The sequence below is a fragment of the Acipenser ruthenus genome, chromosome 29, assembly GCF_902713425.1.
Source record: "Acipenser ruthenus chromosome 29, fAciRut3.2 maternal haplotype, whole genome shotgun sequence".
NCBI lineage: Eukaryota > Metazoa > Chordata > Actinopteri > Acipenseriformes > Acipenseridae > Acipenser > Acipenser ruthenus.
Window position 1 is genome coordinate 11,783,556 of NC_081217.1, and position 17,746 is coordinate 11,801,301.

The window sequence follows — 17,746 nt, forward strand, 5'->3', positions numbered from 1 at the left end:
TGAGTCTGAGTGATTTTCTTGATTAAATAAAAAGGTTTTAAGGACACACCGCTCGTCCAGTGCTCGAACATAAACCACTAGGAGTTTTAAACATCTCTGTCCTCCTTAACGTCTCCCCTGAGTTAAGAGTGTGTGCAGAGCAAATAATATAATAAAAGAGAACGTGAAAAGTGAAAACGTGACAGTCGGATGTGCTTCGCTTTTCGGCTACTCATCATTGTGAACTTCAGATCAATTAATTTGTAAAGAAAGTCTGTAACCGTGTGACAGGATGCCTTCAGTGATGACATCAGACCAGAAACACAGACTCAGGAAGTAGCGGGTGAGAGCTCAAACGCTACGGCGTTCAGCTTCTTTTATTAAATAATAAAAACAAAAACAAAACATTTAAACAGAGTGTCACAAGTGACAAATTTCAATGGGTTCCTGGGTGTTTATTTTGTATATTTTAAATTGTGTGAAATCTGCTCCTCTTAAACCCCTGCTGTTTTTTTTGCTGTGCTGATTCATGGACAGGGTGCTGTTCTGCCTAGCAACAGGAAGCCCCGTCTGGTTAGTGCCACGGCCAATGGCCCTCCAGGTGGGACTATATAAGGTAGGGAGTTGAGACAGGAAGTAGAGCTGTGGAGGCAGGAAACAGAACACTGGACTGGACTACAGGAGTGCGTGCACGCAGAAGTGCGTAGCCTTGGAGGAATCATCTTGGGAAATCAACTGTTTGCAAGATTATCTTTCTTCTGGTTGGAATGCTGCTGAGGGAACTGGCCAGAATTTCAATCATTGGATCCAACGGGTTTGGAAAAATTATTTTTTTTAATCTTATCTTTTTGGTGCGGGACAGTATAGGACGGAAGGCTGTAATTTGTGGCTGTTATATGTGATAACCAACATAGCTATCTTATCTAAACAAAAAAAACAAAACAAAAGGGATTCACATCCATGTTTTTTTTGTAACTTTATTGTTGATTTAATTTGGACACTAATTTTTTCTGTTTTGTTCACTTGCTTTGGTTATTGGACTGTTTCTGGAACAAGATACAGGTTATTGGTTGGTGTCCCAGCTTTTGGACACCTGGGCTTTTCTCCCCACGGATCTGGGAGAGGGGTTATATTTAGAATTCTACCCGCACTGAAAGAAATAAGAAAGGATTACTTGTGTTATTGTTTACACAGACGGACAAATTCCTAGTCTTTTTTTATTGCAGAAAAAAAATAAAACTACTTGCCTACGCTGGTTGGCCCCGTACCACCCTTCTGGGTGTATTCGAGGCCTACGGTGTGTTACTTACCTTACCTCCAGGTTTTCCAGTCCAGCTTCCAGGTCGGGCGTGGTGGCAGTACACAGAGGATCAGGCGAGGTCCGAGGGTGTGGTAGGAACGTGGGAGAGAGGAGAGAAATGCGAAGTAAAAGACTGGCTGAAGGGAAGTGATTGGAGCTTCTGGGTGGAAGTAGTGATTTACTTACCTGTGTTTCAGTTTCTGACGCTTCCTCCTGCTTCACTCCTCCTTCCCAGGTGCAACGGGGACAGCGGTGGACAGAGGGACGGGACGAGCGCCAGGGAGCATGGAAAGAGGGAAACACGAAGTGAAAGACTGGCCGAAGGGAAGTGACCAGAACTCGGAGGACGGGGTGCAATTTACATACCTGTGGTACAGTTCCTGACGGCCCCTTTTTCTTTACCCCGCTTTCTGGTCGCAGGTTCTTCGGGGTGGTGGTCGATCAACCGGGAGAGGTCCAGCAGAGAGCGGCTGTCCTACCAGCGACGAGAAGTCCGATTACGGACCAAGCGAGTTGGAGGGGGAGACCCCAGGAGCATGGGATTTACCTCCAGACAATTTCTTTCTGTTTTGTCCCATCTTTGTGTTACATCTGTAACTGTGGTGTTTTATGTGGAACTTGTTTTTATGTTTTTCTCAGAGTCAGTGACCGACAGGAGGGGATTGCCTTAGTGTGCTGTGGATTTTTACTTATTTTCTGTTCGGTTTTTGGCATTCCCTAGTGTGGTCCTTTTTTTGATTTTAGTCTAGCGATCTTTTTTTGTACCGTGTTTTTAGTACCCTGTCGAGAACAATATAATTTGTTTTACCCGATACGGTTTCATTGTGTGTGTGTGTTTGGGAACCTGGGGATAAAAGAACCTGAACGGGAGAGTATAATTATCATCATTCCGTTACTAAGGTCCTTGCCTTATTAAAAACAAGGTGGCGTAGTCGTCAGCTACATAGGTATTATCGTCAAGGTTATCTCGGGTCACACCACCCGTGACACAACAACAAACAAATAAACACAAGTATTGTGCTGGTGAAAACCAGCACACTTAGCAGTTGTTTTTAAGAGTTGTTTTTTCCACTCTCCTTGCCATACTCTCCCCGAGGGTAGAGAGTTGGAGGTTTATGTACAGTGACTCTCTCCCGATTAGCAACAATTAATCAATGAATTAACTCGGGAGATGGTCTCCATCTGCACGAGTTTAATAAGGATGCGTGACTGTCAGCTAACTAAATAAATCACTAGCTGATCATCACGCATCCTCACGAGGTTTTAAAAATACAAAAACAACAAATACGCGGCGCTTTTATCCGCGCCACAAACAATACAAATAATAAAACAGTGCACAAATACAGTGGCTCTCAAAAGTATTCACCCCTCTTGGATTTTTCCACATTTTATTGCGTTACAACATGGAATCAAAATGGATTGAATTAGGAGTTTTTGCCACTGATCAATACAAAAAAAGTCCAGAATGTCAAAGTGAAAAATAAAATCTACAAATTGTTCTAAATTACAAATACAAAACAGAGAATTGATTGCATAAGTATTCAGCCCCTTTGCTATGACACACCTAAATAAGCTCTGGTGCAACCAATTGTCTTTAGAAGTCACATAATTAGTTGAATGGAGTCCACCTGTGTGCAATTAAGGTGTTTCACATGATTTCAGGTTAAATATACCTGTCTCTGGGAGGTCCCACAGTTGGTTAGTACATTTCCTGACAAACTACATCATGAAGATGAAGGAACATTCAAAGCAAATCCGGAAGAAGGTTTGTTCAGTTTAGAATATTTCAAACAGCTTCTGTGAGCTCTATGGAGTATAGTAAGTTGCCTTGCTAGAACTGTGAAGGAAACATAAGATTCTTATCTGGTTTAGAATACGGTACAACTACACAGTTACTGAAGGGGTTATGGATCAAAGGAAAGGAAGCGAATGGTGAAAGCCACAGTTGGTGTTTAATACTTTGTGATTACCCCTCAGAATGTCTCTTCATTTTAAACAAACTGGATTTGGCTGCAACACTTTGCGATAGTCTACTGCAGCGCTGGATTCATTTTCCTTGGCCACATGTGTCTGTAGGGCTGCCTTTAACACACTCTGCCTGTATAAGGCACAATCACAAGTCTGAACAGCGGATGAAGCCAAGGCAACCACTTCATCTCAACATGTAGAGTGCAGTTTAAGACAAGTAATCTGATTGCTTTTCAGCAGCAAGAATGGAGATTACGTCAGATACGAAAAATTAAAATCGTTGTTTTCAGGTAAAGACAATACAAATAGAGTATTGTATTTAAGTTACAGCACTTTGTAGTCTGCGTGCAATTTAATATGCCAGTTGAATATTCAGTTACCCCCTCCTGCTGGGGAAGAAACTAGAAGAACTGAAGTGGATCGTTGTAAGGAGTTCAGCTACAAGGGAGGGTTACAATCTAGAATTGCAAGTTGTTACAGAACATGAAACTCTTGTACTCTCCTATCACCATCTTGATGTTTCTGCTGCCTCTTCTCTAGGCTATTTCTCCCTACACGGGCAGATTAGCTGTACCCCCTCTCCATTGCCAGAGCTCGCTCCTTCACCCTTGCCCCTCAACGGTGGAACTGGCCCATGGATAAGGACTGCTCAGTCCCCGACCACCTTCCAGCACCTCCTCACACACCTGTAAAACGTCACAATCCTGGACTACAGCATTCAAGTCTACCACTACTTGCATCACCCTTGTAAAACCAAACTAACCCTGGGAGAAGCACATCTAAAATAAATGAAGCACATTGCATGTCTCACTATACAAGAGACGAGACCTTGGGTTAAAGGACATGGATCTTTACCAAGCATAGATATTGAGCAACACACCTCCGATAAAAACAAGACCACTGAGCAACTCCAATAGCTTCACAAGGCTTTTATTAATTCTTCAAAACACATTAGGAAGACACAGCGAGCAGTTTGTCACTAGACGGGGAGCACCTCTTCAGGAACACAGCCAACAGGACAGCACAGGAGAGAGCCAGAGCCACAGCAGAGACTGCCAGCACAGGGACAGAGGAGCCAGAGTCTGAGACGGGAGAGAGAGGGGTTAACAGGACAACACGGGAGGGAAGCTACACCCATTGAAGACTCAGGAGTAGGGGTTTACATTGGGAATGGAGGATATTGTGGTCCAATGCTGAACCAGCTATAGCAAAAGTCATTCAAGGCTCAGTTTCCCTGTACTGCTAAAAGCACAGAGTCCAACATGCTTACAGGAGTGATGGAACAGTAGATGACAATGTAGACACATTAAAAACAAAGTCTTTCATTTTAAATGACAGACAACAGTTACACTCTTGAGATTCGATAAAGCAGACTAACCCTCCATTGACAGCAAGCTGGTTCAGAGCTCAGTAGCATTGAGAGCGGCACTTACCCTGCACTTCTTCCACAAGCTGCAGGGGGTGGTACAGGGACTCCTTACTGAGCACGACAGCATGGTCTCGGACTACATGAACCACGGTCAGGGGGCCAATGGTGATCTCCTTTACATGCACTTGGGGGTCCTGGCCAGCTACACAGAGGGGGGGGGGGGGGGTGGAAAGAGACAGGAGGGCAAGGTTAGTGTCATTGAAGCAAAGTAATGCACTGGTGATTGAGCTACTCCACAATGCAACTCCATTGAAGGGGAGCACACATGGTCAAACTCTCCACTGAAAAAGGAGGGCAAAATGAGGTTAGAAATGCTTTAGCACTAGAAAGTCACTGGTCCCCATTTTCTTCCATTGAATAGAGAGTATCATTGCAAGATTTGCACATGCAGCTGTGGAACACAAGGTGTTGCTGCTTCCTGGTACCCAATCACTTCATATGTTTAAACTCACATCAATGTTCTATCCAATCAGACCAATGGACCTACTGCAAAGGTCATCCATTAAATATTACAATGGCAACAAAAGGATTTTGAACCATTGGTTAGAACTCCAAATGCCCCCCCACCCCTCCCAGTTCCCACACCCATTTAATGGCAGGTTTGTCCATCATATTGTACACTGGCAGCAAAGGATTAACACCAAATTAATTGGATTTGCCAAGTACAAGCGTTGCAGTATTTATACAGCTTGGTTAGAGTTCCAGTCCTCCGAAAAGGCCTCGCCCAGGCTGGGTGTTCAGACAGTACCTGGATCAAGAGGAGCCGCTCTCTTCTGCGGCCATTTTCCGCTCCAGTTGGGCTGGTTGATCTCGGCAGGAGGAAAAGGGTCTGCGAGGAACCGGGGTGTCCCAGAGCAGGAGCCAGCGTCACAGCACCCACACACTGCAGAGGAGCCGTCCTCAGAGACCCACCTGAAAAAGGGAGGCATGGCATGAAGGGGCAGGATCACAGACAGCTAGGATACAAGGACTGTGCAGAGCCACCGAGATCTACACAACCACCCCTAAAATCAGTACCTTCAACCAGTGCACATAGGGAGGAGCAAGTATTTCTGCAAGAGGATATCTAACTTGCTATGAAGAGGTCGGTAGGAAGCCAATAAATGCAAGTGTTCACACAGGTTCTAGCAGAGGCATGGGCAGGGAAAGGGACATGAACAACCCTGCTTCTTAAAAGCAGACCGTGGAGGAGGGAAAAATAAAGCCAAAACCCTTCTGACCACTAAGACAGCAATTCTGATTCCAGGCCGAGACTCCACAAGTCATCAGGAGTCTTGCAGCGCTTGTACTTGCCGAGGACAGCTGCAACTGGGCCACAGAGGTAGGCTGCCATGATTGCAGTGGCAAAGTTCATCCCACACATGCTAATCTGGATTGAGCTGGGATTGTGCTTGACCTAGACCACGGTCCGACAGCTAATCACAAACAATAGCATGGTGGAAGGGGACAGGGTCCAGATTAAGAAATCTGTTCAGCAAGGAGGAACCGATCACTCCTGCACTGCAAGAGCTTACCTGTAGGATTGCTTCTGGTAGGAGCAGGCCTTGTTGGAGGCATCAGCTGGTTTGTCAGCATTGACTGCTCTCAGTGTGCAAGTCATGTAGATCTGAAACAAGAGGGGAAGGAGTCACAATGGGAATGCAGTTAAACACACCATACAGCAAATCAATGCACCAGGAAAGCACAGGGGTCATTATAGTACACTTTGACAAGACAAAGTTAGTGATAGACCCAGGTCTAGCCAAGCCTTACCATGCTCCTGGAATCCCCCTGGAACTTGAAAGCAGCGATGTCAAAGCGCAGCTTGTTCAGAGCAGGTCTAGTGAATGAAGAGGAGGAGTCTGGAGACTTGCTATCCATCAGGCAGCTGGGCGAGACAGGAGACAAGCATGAGGAGAGGGTTACACCGCCAACACACAGCATTGAAACAGGTTCAATAAAAGCAGAGTGCAGCACGAGCCAGTGTGTTTGAAGTAACTCCAGTTCTCACCCAAGCTTGTCCACGACAGCATATCTGGGCTCAGAGTCCTTGTTGTTGCTCAGGGTCGCGATGCAGCGGTCGACGTAGAGCCGTAGCGGCACGTGGTTGTCGACGGCAACAGAAGCCTCAACATGAAGGATGTCACCCAGGTAGATGACATTGGAGACTCTGGGACCACTCCAGTTATCTGGAACAGGAAGCAAGGAGACAGACCAGCATTAAATAAACACCCCCCATACCCAACCCTTTCCTTCATACCATTCATGAGCAGCAAGGAGAAGTCCAGGATTTGCTCTGTAGAGGCTGTTGAAGTGAAGGGCACCCAGGTTGGTTTTATGGGGCTGCTGCTGACATTCCACCTTCTGAAAAATAAAAACCACATCCTTGTAAGTGATATCATGCATCACTGGCATCCTATTGAAGATGACACAGGAATACAAGAAATGTTGGCTTCAATAGAATTGAGTCCAAATCTTATATTACAGCAGCAGAGACTTGAGAACCCTGGTACAAGCGAGTGACCAGCAGCAAGGTGATTTAGTGTGAAGTTCAAAGATACGGCCCCTCAGGTCCCCGTTTGCTTGGTACAGTACCTCGGGTATCTGCATTCGAGGAGAATATCAGCCATATTGACCCTGGTGATGATGCCAACGCTGGCAGGCTTGTAATAGAGATGGTTTGTGTAGCTCAGGAAGTCTGGGAATACCTAGAGAGAAGTTGAAAAGTGATCCTTCAATTCTTGATTATAAAAAAAATGTGAAGTGGTCTTGCGCTTTAACACTTTAAGGCACAAGGAATTGAGCGCTTGTTCAAGCAGTTTGATACACTTGAATGTCACAAGGATACAGAACTTGGATGACAAGCTCCAACCGGTCAGTAAACTGTGTACCCCCATTTCATGCACCTCTCGGCAAAATCTTGGAGAAGTGATGTCAAGAGGTAAATTAAGAATTTAAATTGACAATAGGCCACACAAGCAGTTAGCTTAATGAGAAAGAACCACAGAAATATTAATGCATGACTTCAGAAGTTGTTCAAGGATGCCTATAAGATTAGGGACCAAAACTTGAAATCCACAGACCGAGGTGTTCATGCATGCAAGTATATACAGAACAGACATGACAAGTCTTGAGTTAATGTAATAAATGTGCGCACTACTGTATGTGAGACCTTCACAGTGAAGTGCAAGCAATAAAGAAAGCTGGGCTACCCACTTATCAGTTCACTTTATTAACTACCGCAGTAACAAATACGCTCGACACGCAGGGTTACCTGGAAAATGCTGCCGCAGTCCTGGAGCTGAATGCTGAACAAAACCGTGTTGGCGACGCTGTCGGAGGAGGTGGCCGAGCAGCCCGCGGACCCCACGCTCAAGTCGGCGCTGTTCACCAGGTAGCCGATCCCAAACAAGTCCCGGTTCACCGTCACGACCATGGCGTCTTTCCTGCAGTCCAGGGTGACCGAATTCAACAGCGACAGGTCAGCTCTCTGCACGGAGAGAGGGGTGGGAATCGGCTGAAACACCGCTCTCGGCGCGGTAAATAGCACTGGGTTATAAACCGGCTGATCCGGCCAGGTCCATCCAAAAGCGCCGTGGAGCTGCACAAGTAAAATCAAAGCGAGCGAAAGCGCTGTCTGAACACCGCGCGTCCCCATTGTAAACTCTTCAGTTCAGAATCAAACACTGCAGCTGCATACCGATAAGCGCGTAGCCAGCACCTTTATACTCCCCGGAATTAATTAACGTGTTAAACCTGGCTGGGTAATTAAACAATTATACACGGACACGCATTCACTACGGTTACATGAGATCATGTCTTTAGAAAAAGAATGTAGGGCATATTCGGGAACTGAATCAGCAAATTGGTTTGGTGAAAACGACACTTTTCTGTGTTTACATGACTTGGAAAAGATAATCCAATTACAATTCTGATTAATTCAACTGGATAGCCTAGTACATGGATTTTTTTTTTTTTCCGAAACATAGCGAGCAGGATCCTCCACCTTTCTTTGAATGATGCCTACACTCTAGAAGTAAAGGTTCTCGTTAGAACCTTGCTTTGCCGCTGTGGGGAGACCTTTTTAGGTGCTTCTAAGAACCTTTCTTACATGGACTCTATATTATCTACTTGGTGACACTCGGTTTTGTCATGTAAGCTATGAAACATGTATTGAAAATAGGAGTTTGCAAAACAATCAGGGGGGCGTGGCCTGGACTGTGCTCTGAGTGTGTTAGTTTTCATTGCTTGTGATATCAGGGGGGCGTGGCCTGGACTGTGCACTGAGTGTGTTAGTTCTCATTGCTTGTGTTATCAGGGGGGCGTGGCCTGGACTGTGCACTGAGTGTGTTAGTTCTCGTTGCTTGTTTTATGTCTGTATTATGCTGGTAGGTGACGTATACGCTCCTTGCAAGGGAGCCGGCTCTTTTGTACAGCGATATCGGCGCTATGCTTCAGTGCGAGAGATCCCGGGTTTGCGCCCGCCCTCCATTTGTGTGTGGATTGCCTTGCTTTGTGTGATGCGCCTGCCTGCGAGAACCAAGATCACTAATATATATATATTGTAGCATCAAAATAAACTTATCAGTGTTATAACACATTCATTTTCGAAAAAAAATCACTCGATCATTCATCCTTGACCATGACACGCTTCAGTGACTATGACTGAAGCATATTCACTTAATCACCTAATTAGTGAGACAGTTGATTGGACTCTGGATATGGAGTGATTTCAGCTGTTGAATTGCAAGCTTGAATAAAAGCAATAAAGAAAATCACAGAAAAAGAGCAGCGCCTTCGTGCAATCGGCATGTTGGAGGCTGGACTAGGGAAGCGTACTGTGACTCGCCGTCTTCGGTGCTCGCAGCCAGCAATTTCAAACCTGGCGAGACGGTATAACCAGACACACTCTGTCAATGACAGGCCACGAACTGGGAGATCAAGAGTCCCAACACCTGCCCAAGATCGACAGATCATTTTACAGCATCTTCGTGATGTCAGTTGTTAATCAGCACAATAAAAAGTCACTGCACCTGCTCTAAAACAGAGTTTGTCATTGAATTTTATCCAAATAGAAGTGATACGTTTCTTTTGATGCTCAGATATACTGTAAGTGATACGTTTAATTTGACATGAGAGAGAGAGAGACAGATAGATAGATAGATAGATAGATAGATAGATAGATTCCTGCATTATTCCTAGTGTTAGTTCACATTGCGAAACGGTCAGGACCGCGGATAGCTCATATACTCTCTGATGAAAAGACATTGGTTATTGAATGCAGCCCGGGTTAAAAAGGTGCAGAAACGATATTGTGCTCATTTCAAATGAAAAGTGCATGCAATTCAAGTAGGAGACATTGAGGAGCTGTGACACGGACGGGTTGTATGCAGGTCGGGATTCAGAAACTCTCCGATGCCGTGTTTAAAAGCTACCGAACGCGTCTGCTCTGGAACAATATGCTGCTTTAAAACGTGTCAGAACCAAAAGTATTTTCTCAAGTTAGGGAAGAGGCGATGTGTAAAACTCTGGGGATGCAAACTGAGCAGGTAGCCAGGACTGTACACCGTCTCCAGGGAAACGGGGGACGTCAGGCTGGTGTTTGTGACATTACATTTTTGTGCGGGTCACGTGTGCTGTAAGGTGGCTGGCAGTTTAGCCTTGTTGAGAGTTTATCGGAAGAGGGACGTATTTTTGCGGTTAAAATTTTCTTTAACAAACAAAAAACTTCTTTCTAAATCTTGTTATATCTGGCATAGAATTGGTTTTCGGACATTTTTTGGAAGACCTTCTGCACTGAATTTCGTTTGGATCCTGGAAGAAAGTATCTGTTTGTCTTTTTTGCTTTAATAATCCAACTCTTAAAAAAAAAAGTATTGAATTGGTGTGGGATAAGAGATAAACATAATACATTTCGACAGTTAATGACTATTAAAATTCGACTAAATTTAGGTTTCATCTATTTCTTTATTTATTAATGCTCGTTGATTTGGACAATTTGAACCTGTTTGTGACAGTTTATTAAAGGCAAAAAAGACATCTTAAAGAAAGTGAATCTAGTCATTGCGGATTGCTTGCATTCCTGAATCTTTTGATCTGAAGTCTGGTTCTGCTCTTCTGGAAGCCAAGGTAGGGATTCATTTTCACAATAATCTTTAGCTCTCTGATCAAGACCAGTTACATATTAAATTATAAAAGTCTATGAGTGATGTTAAATAATAAGAGGGACCACACAATCCTTAAGTACTGTGGTATGTGATGTAGTGAATCTTTGTATACATTTATGAGAAGTCAAGGCTATGTGTTTAAAAAACGTCCTACAAACATATATAGTCATTTTAAACAGTCTGCTTTATTCACAGTGACATGTGATGTCACTGTACCATGCTGTGAGTGAAATACATTGACCTCCCAAAGCAGGGGTAATACTTGGTAATACTTACCCACTTTTAGGATACTGACATTTAACTGGTTGAACTTTGCAGTGACATCATTGCTTTATGTTACTGTGCCATGATGCTATTGGTGGAATATTATTATTATTATTATTATTATTATTATTATTATTATTATTATTATTTATTTCTTAGCAGACGCCCTTATCCACGACGACTTACAATTGTAAGCAAATACATTTCAAGTGTTACAATACAAGTAATACAATAAGAGCAAGAATAAAATGACAGCACAAGACTGTTCTAGATAGATCCTATGAGTAATTGTTCTGGTCACCTCGTTACAAAAAGGATATTGCTGCTCTAGAAAGAGTGCAAAGAAGAGCAACCAGAATTATCCCGGGTTTAAAAGGCATGTCGTATGCAGACAGGCTAAAATAATTGAATCTATTCAGTCTTGAACAAAGAAGACTATGCAGTGATCTGATTCAAGCATTCCGAATCCTGAAAGGTATTGACAATGTCGACCCAGGGGACTTTTTCGACCTGCAAAAAGAAACAAGGACCAGGGGTCACACATGGAGCTTAGATAAAGGGGCATTCAGAACAGAAAATAGGAGGCACTTTTTCAAACAGAGAATTGTGAGGGTCTGGAACCAACTCCCCAGTAATGTTGTTGAATCTGACACCCTGGGATCCTTGAAGAAGCTGCTTGATGAGATTCTGACCACGTATCTCCCAAATCACACTCTTAGATCACAGGAAGCGGGGCTGCTCGTTGTTCCCAGGGTCAATAAAATCAATACGGGAGGTAGGGCTTTTTCTTTTAGAGCCCCTAAACTATGAATTGTTCTACCTCCATGTGTTAGGGAAGCTGGGTCTGTGGGTATTTTTAAGTCTAAACTTAAAACACATTTTTATAAAATGGCATTTTTATCTTACTGGTTTTAATGCAACCTAATTGCTAGCCTTTAATGATTATTATTAGTATTATTAATATTATTATTATTAGTATTATTATTAGTATTAGGTAGGGCCACTTTTTCAAGAAATTCAGGAATGACAATAAAAAAAAACAAATACATTTCACGGATTGTCATGGAAGTGCCATTTTATTAAAAAATAAAAAAATAAAAAACGTTCTATTGTAAGTTGCCTAAAATGAATAGCGCATCAAAGAAAATCACAGAGGTTGAAACATTTTAACATTTAATGGTAGCTACTGAGTCAACATTTACATTGTAACGTTTAAAACAATCTTTTAAAATGTAACAAACAAGGGTCATTTAAATGTGTTGGCTGAAAAAAGTAACAATCAGACAAAAGTGATTAAAACAAAACAAAATGACAAATTTGGCAACATTGTCGGGTTTTGTAAACGTTTAAAAGGCTATGTTCATACAGTAATTAGACAGACTGTGTTGTACAGCGTTATGCTGACTTTGAAAAACAAAATGTTAAAAACAGGGTTAAATGCAAGTGACGAAACTGAAACTGTGTTTTTCTTTACACACATTAAATTATATATGACGTTTTAAAACCACATAACATCGTGCTGCTTGAGCGAATCAACCTGTACAAAATAATCTAAAGAAAAAATCCATGTAGCGTGTTGTGCACACACACGCACGCACACGCACACGCACGCACACACACACGCACGCACACACACAATAATTACCTGGCCCGTCAGCAGAAAACGAGTTATTTGTTGAAGGTCAGCATCGTGGTTTGTCTTTGTGGTGTACAAACCTGTCCATATGTGGAAACTGTTCCTTCTGCACCCACAGAGTTTGGTGGAATTGACAAAAAGCAGAGTGCAATTTTTGCCATGTTTGGGAATCTGATTTCAGACCTCACCCAGAAAATCAACAATATTGACATTTGTGTCCCTCTCAGCGGCATGGTGCTTGTAAGACTCAATTTCATCTCCACAGCTTGTGAAATCAGGGATTGCATCTAGTGGCAAAGATGTGACATCCAAGACTGACACCATGATAAATATAAGATCCATTATTAGTCGTAGTTGTGTTATTGTTGCAGACATTTCTATGTAGTTGTCTATGGTTTCTACATGATAAAAGCTGTAATGTAAAAAAATAAATAAATAAAAAAGGTTTTCACGGTAGGCAGTCAAGTACATTATTTCCGTGAAATCGTGAATTTTCCATGGCCCTATTCATAGGTGAAAATAATGCATAGAACAAAAAACAAAATATCACTATACTTTGGATTAACCAGCAAAAAAAAACAAAAAAACAAGGTTGCCCTCTTGTGGTGAAATTTAGATGTGTCTTTGGTGTTAAAAGACTGCTTTGGAAAATCTCACCACAAGAGGCTGCTTATGACCATGAAAACTCGTAATTCCTGATAAAAATGATATTGCCTTACCCTGCAGCATATACCGCTTAATACTATTAGCACATCTAACAGTAAATCATATAATGGTATAAAAAAGATATTTTTTTAAGCGTGTAAAATTGACCTTTTTTTATATTATTATTTGCCATTTGTTCATAGAATTACTGTGATCTCGGCCTGCACAGAAATTTGACAGCTGGGTTATTTGAAATATGCAGCTGAAACTTCCACAGCGCGCAATGCACTCTCAACGAATCACAAGTAGTTCACAAAATGAATACTAAATCAACATTTATAAAATACTGACTGTTATCCTACAAAAAACACAGAGGATAAAATGATGGTTTCCAATTAACAAAATGTTGGTATGATTTCCATTTTCACAAGCCTCAAACCGTATCTTGTTCTGTTGTAAACGCCTGGAAGCCTTAAAGTTCCCAGCAACTTCTAGTTTTTTTTTATTTTTGTATAATAAGCCTGCATGATATTACTCGCAGTTAAAACAATATACTTATCACCAGTCTAACAAATGAATGCTTAACTATGCAACCTACTGTTGGAAAACATGAATGAGTTTAAAACATGAGAAACGGGTTTTGTAGAGGTTCTGTAAATCGTCCCTGAATAAAGGGGTGATGTTAGCAGGTTTCACTAGAAAACTAAACTCAGCTGCGACAAGATACGGTCCACACAGTTCAAGGGAAGATTGCTTAAAACCAGTATTTGGTACAAGGCAGGTTTGTTTGGGATGTTAAAGTCCAGTGAGAGCGGAACAGCACTGCACAAGGGGTGTGTGATAACGAGGCGCTGTCTCACGATGATTGGACAGAGAAGGGAGAGCAGCGGGGGTGTCTTGTGAATATGTAATGACTTGCATTCTATATAAGCTTGTGTGAATTCATGTATCATTAGGATACTCACATGCTTGTGAGGATTATCTCCTGCATAATGTAATACGAACCATGACCCTATCAAAAGACTTGAAGCTTCTTTATTTTACCATCTGCTTTATTTTTACTCGCAATGTAACGTTTTGGTTCTGTGCTTTGTGCTGTTATGTCTAGAATAAACATGAGTCGTGTAAATTATATTATAATGTATAAAGTATTAGATATAATGTTATTGTTTACAGATATTTCTTTATTTTTATTTTAGAACATAAGAAAGTTTACAAGCGAGAGGAGGCCATTTTGCCCGTCTTGCTCGTTTGGTTGTTTGTAGCTTATTGATCCCAGAATCTCATCAAACAGCTTCTTGAAGGAGTTGGTTCCAGAACCTCACAATTCTCTGTGTAAAAAAGTGCCTCCTATTTTCTGTTCTGAATGCCCCTTTATCTAATCTCCATTTGTGACTCCTGGTCCTTGTTTCTTTTTTCAGGTTCAAAAAGTCCCCTGGGTCGACATTGTCAATACCTTTTAGAATTTTGAATACTTGAATCGGATCACCACGTAGTCTTCTTTGTTCAAGACTGAATAGATTCAATTCTTTTAGCCTGTCTGCATACGACATGCCTTTTAAACCTGGGATAATTCTGGTTGCTCTTCTTTGCACTCGTTCTAGAGCAGCAACATCCTTTTTGTAGCGAGGTGACCAGTACTGAACACAATATTCTAGATGAGGTCTTACTAATGCATTGTAAAGTTTTAACATTACTTCCCTTGATTTAAATTCAACGCTTTTTACTATGTATCTAAGCGTTTTGTTGGCCTTTTTTATAGCTTCCCCACATTGTCTAGATGAAGACATTTCTGAGTCAACATAAACTCCTATGTCTTTTTCATAGTTCCCTTCTTCAATTTCAGTATCTCCCATAAGATATTTATAATGCACATTTTTATTGCCTGCATGCAATACTTTACACTTTTCTCTATTAAATGTCATTTGCCATGTGTCTGCCCAGTTCTGTATGCTGTCTAGATCATTTTGAATGACCTTTGCTGCTGCAACAGTGTTTGCCACTCCTCCTACTTTTGTGTCTTCTGCAAATTTAACAAGTTTGCTTACTATACCAGAATCTATATCATTAATGTAGATTAGGAATAGCAGAAGACCTAATACTGATCCCTGTGGTACACCACTGGTTACCTTGCTCTATTTTGAAGTTTCTCCTTGTGGCAGGATGGCTTGCAGTGGTGTGGTGACGTCACGGACCAGGAAGTAACAGAACCAAAACAGTGGATAGGCGGGTGAAGCTGAACGCTACTGTGCTCAGCGTATTTATTAAATCATAAAACAAAACACAAGATTTAAACAAACAACAAAACACAAAACAAAAAGGTGCGTTGGCCAAACAAATAGAAACAAATAAGCGTGCTGGTTTTACCCCAGCACGATACTTAGCAGTTGTTTCTCTTATTCGCCTCGCTCTCTCCGCTCCCCGTACTCTCCTCTGTACACTCTACCCCGCAGCACGGACAGCTGCAGGTTCTTATACTCTGTCCGAGGGGTTAACTAGCTGTTAATTATCTTATTACCCCTCGGCCACAGTCTGCACGAGTTTAGTAAGATTACGTGACTGTCAGCTAGTTAAATAATCAGTAGCTGATCAGCCACGCATCCTCACGATGTTTTTAAAATATAAATAACAAATAACAAAATCGGCTTTCGCCGTAATAAACAAATCATAATAAATAAATAAACAAAGGGGGGGGACACTCCGCCACACTCGTCTAATCAGTACTTTCTGTTTTCTACATGTTAACCACTCCCTAATCCATGTGCATACATTTCTTTGAATCCCTACTGCGTTCAGTTTGAGAATTAATCTTTTATGTGGGACTTTGTCAAAAGCTTTCTGGAAATCTAAATAAACCATGTCATATGCTTTGCAATTATCCATTGTCAATGTTGCATCCTCAAAAAAATCAAGCAGGTTAGTTAGACACGATCTCCCTTTCCTAAAACCATGCTGACTGTCTCCCAGGATACTGTTACCATATAGGTCATTTTCCATTTCAGATCTTATTACAGTTTCCATAAGTTTACATATAATAGAAGTCAGGCTTATTGGTCTGTAGTTACCTGGTTCGGTTTTGTCTCCCTTTTTGTGGATCGGTATTACGTTTGCAATTTTCCAGTCTGTCGGTACAACCCCTGTCATAGTTACCTGGTGATGAAAACTGGACTCTCTGTACTTCAGAGTCAGAGCTGACTGATGGCGAGTCCTGAGAGTTTGTTTGATTCATGATGAGCTCTATGAATACTGAAGCTATTTATTTAATAATAATAATAATAATAATAATAATAATAATAATAATAATAATAATAATTAACCGGATCTCAATAGCTCAACTGACCGAAGAATCGTCTCATGACGTCACACTGTAGGTATTTACCAAACTGTTGTTGCTCCAAAGATCCACTGGGTGTCATCAAAGAGACAGGTAGGGTTGTCAGCACACAGAGCGCACGACACGGGCATTCAAATGGAAACATGTGGAAGACAGGAGACCTGCAGCCTGGAGTAAAAACCCTTTATGATTTACTTCTACTATGAAGGGTTTGGTTGACTCGGTTCTACAGTAAATTATAATACTACTTCAAGATAAAATCAAACAGCAAAGTTTTGTTTTTATGACAAATAGTGAGACAAGCATGAGTTATCTAACAGAAGTAAAACGCAGAACATTTCGTACTGTTGCGTACAGAGGATGTTTTATGACAAAATGATAAATCAATAAATACATAAATATCGAAATAAATAAACACATGTCGAAATAAATAAATAAATGTAGACATGTATTTATTTATATATTCATTCATGTATTTATTTCTTTCGATAATTATTTATTTATTTATTATTTTGGCATAAAATATCCTCCATATTAGTACACATTGCGAAACGAGAAAAGAATGCGTTCAGGACGGCGGATAGCTCATATACTCTCTGATGAAAAGACATTGGTTATTGAATGCAGCCCGGGTTAAAAAGGTGCAGAAACGATATTGTGCTCATTTCAAATGAAAAGTGCATGTAATTCAAGTAGGAGACATTGAGGAGCTGTGACACGGCCGGGTTGTATGCAGGTCGGGATTCAGAAACTCTCCGATGCCGTGTTTAAAAGCTACCGAACGCGTCTGCTCTGGAACAATATGCTGCTTTAAAACGTGTCAGAACCAAAAGTATTTTCTCAAGTTAGGGAAGAGGCGATGTGTAAAACTCTGGGGATGCAAACTGAACAGGTAGCCAGGACTGTACACCGTCTCCAGGGAAACGGGGGACGTCAGGCTGGTGTTTGTGACGTTACATTTTTGTGCGGGTCACGTGTGCTGTAAGTTGGCGGACAGTTTAGTCTTGTTGAGAGTTCAGCGGAAGATGGACGTATTTTTGCGGTT

At 41.7% G+C, this 17,746-nt stretch overlaps 1 pseudogene; it reads right to left on the reverse strand.

Moving 5' to 3' along the window:
• Window positions 1-4,161: 4,161 nt before the first annotated feature.
• On the reverse strand, window positions 4,162-8,363 carry LOC131696816 (zona pellucida sperm-binding protein 3-like; annotated as a pseudogene).
• Window positions 8,364-17,746: the final 9,383 nt, after the last annotated feature.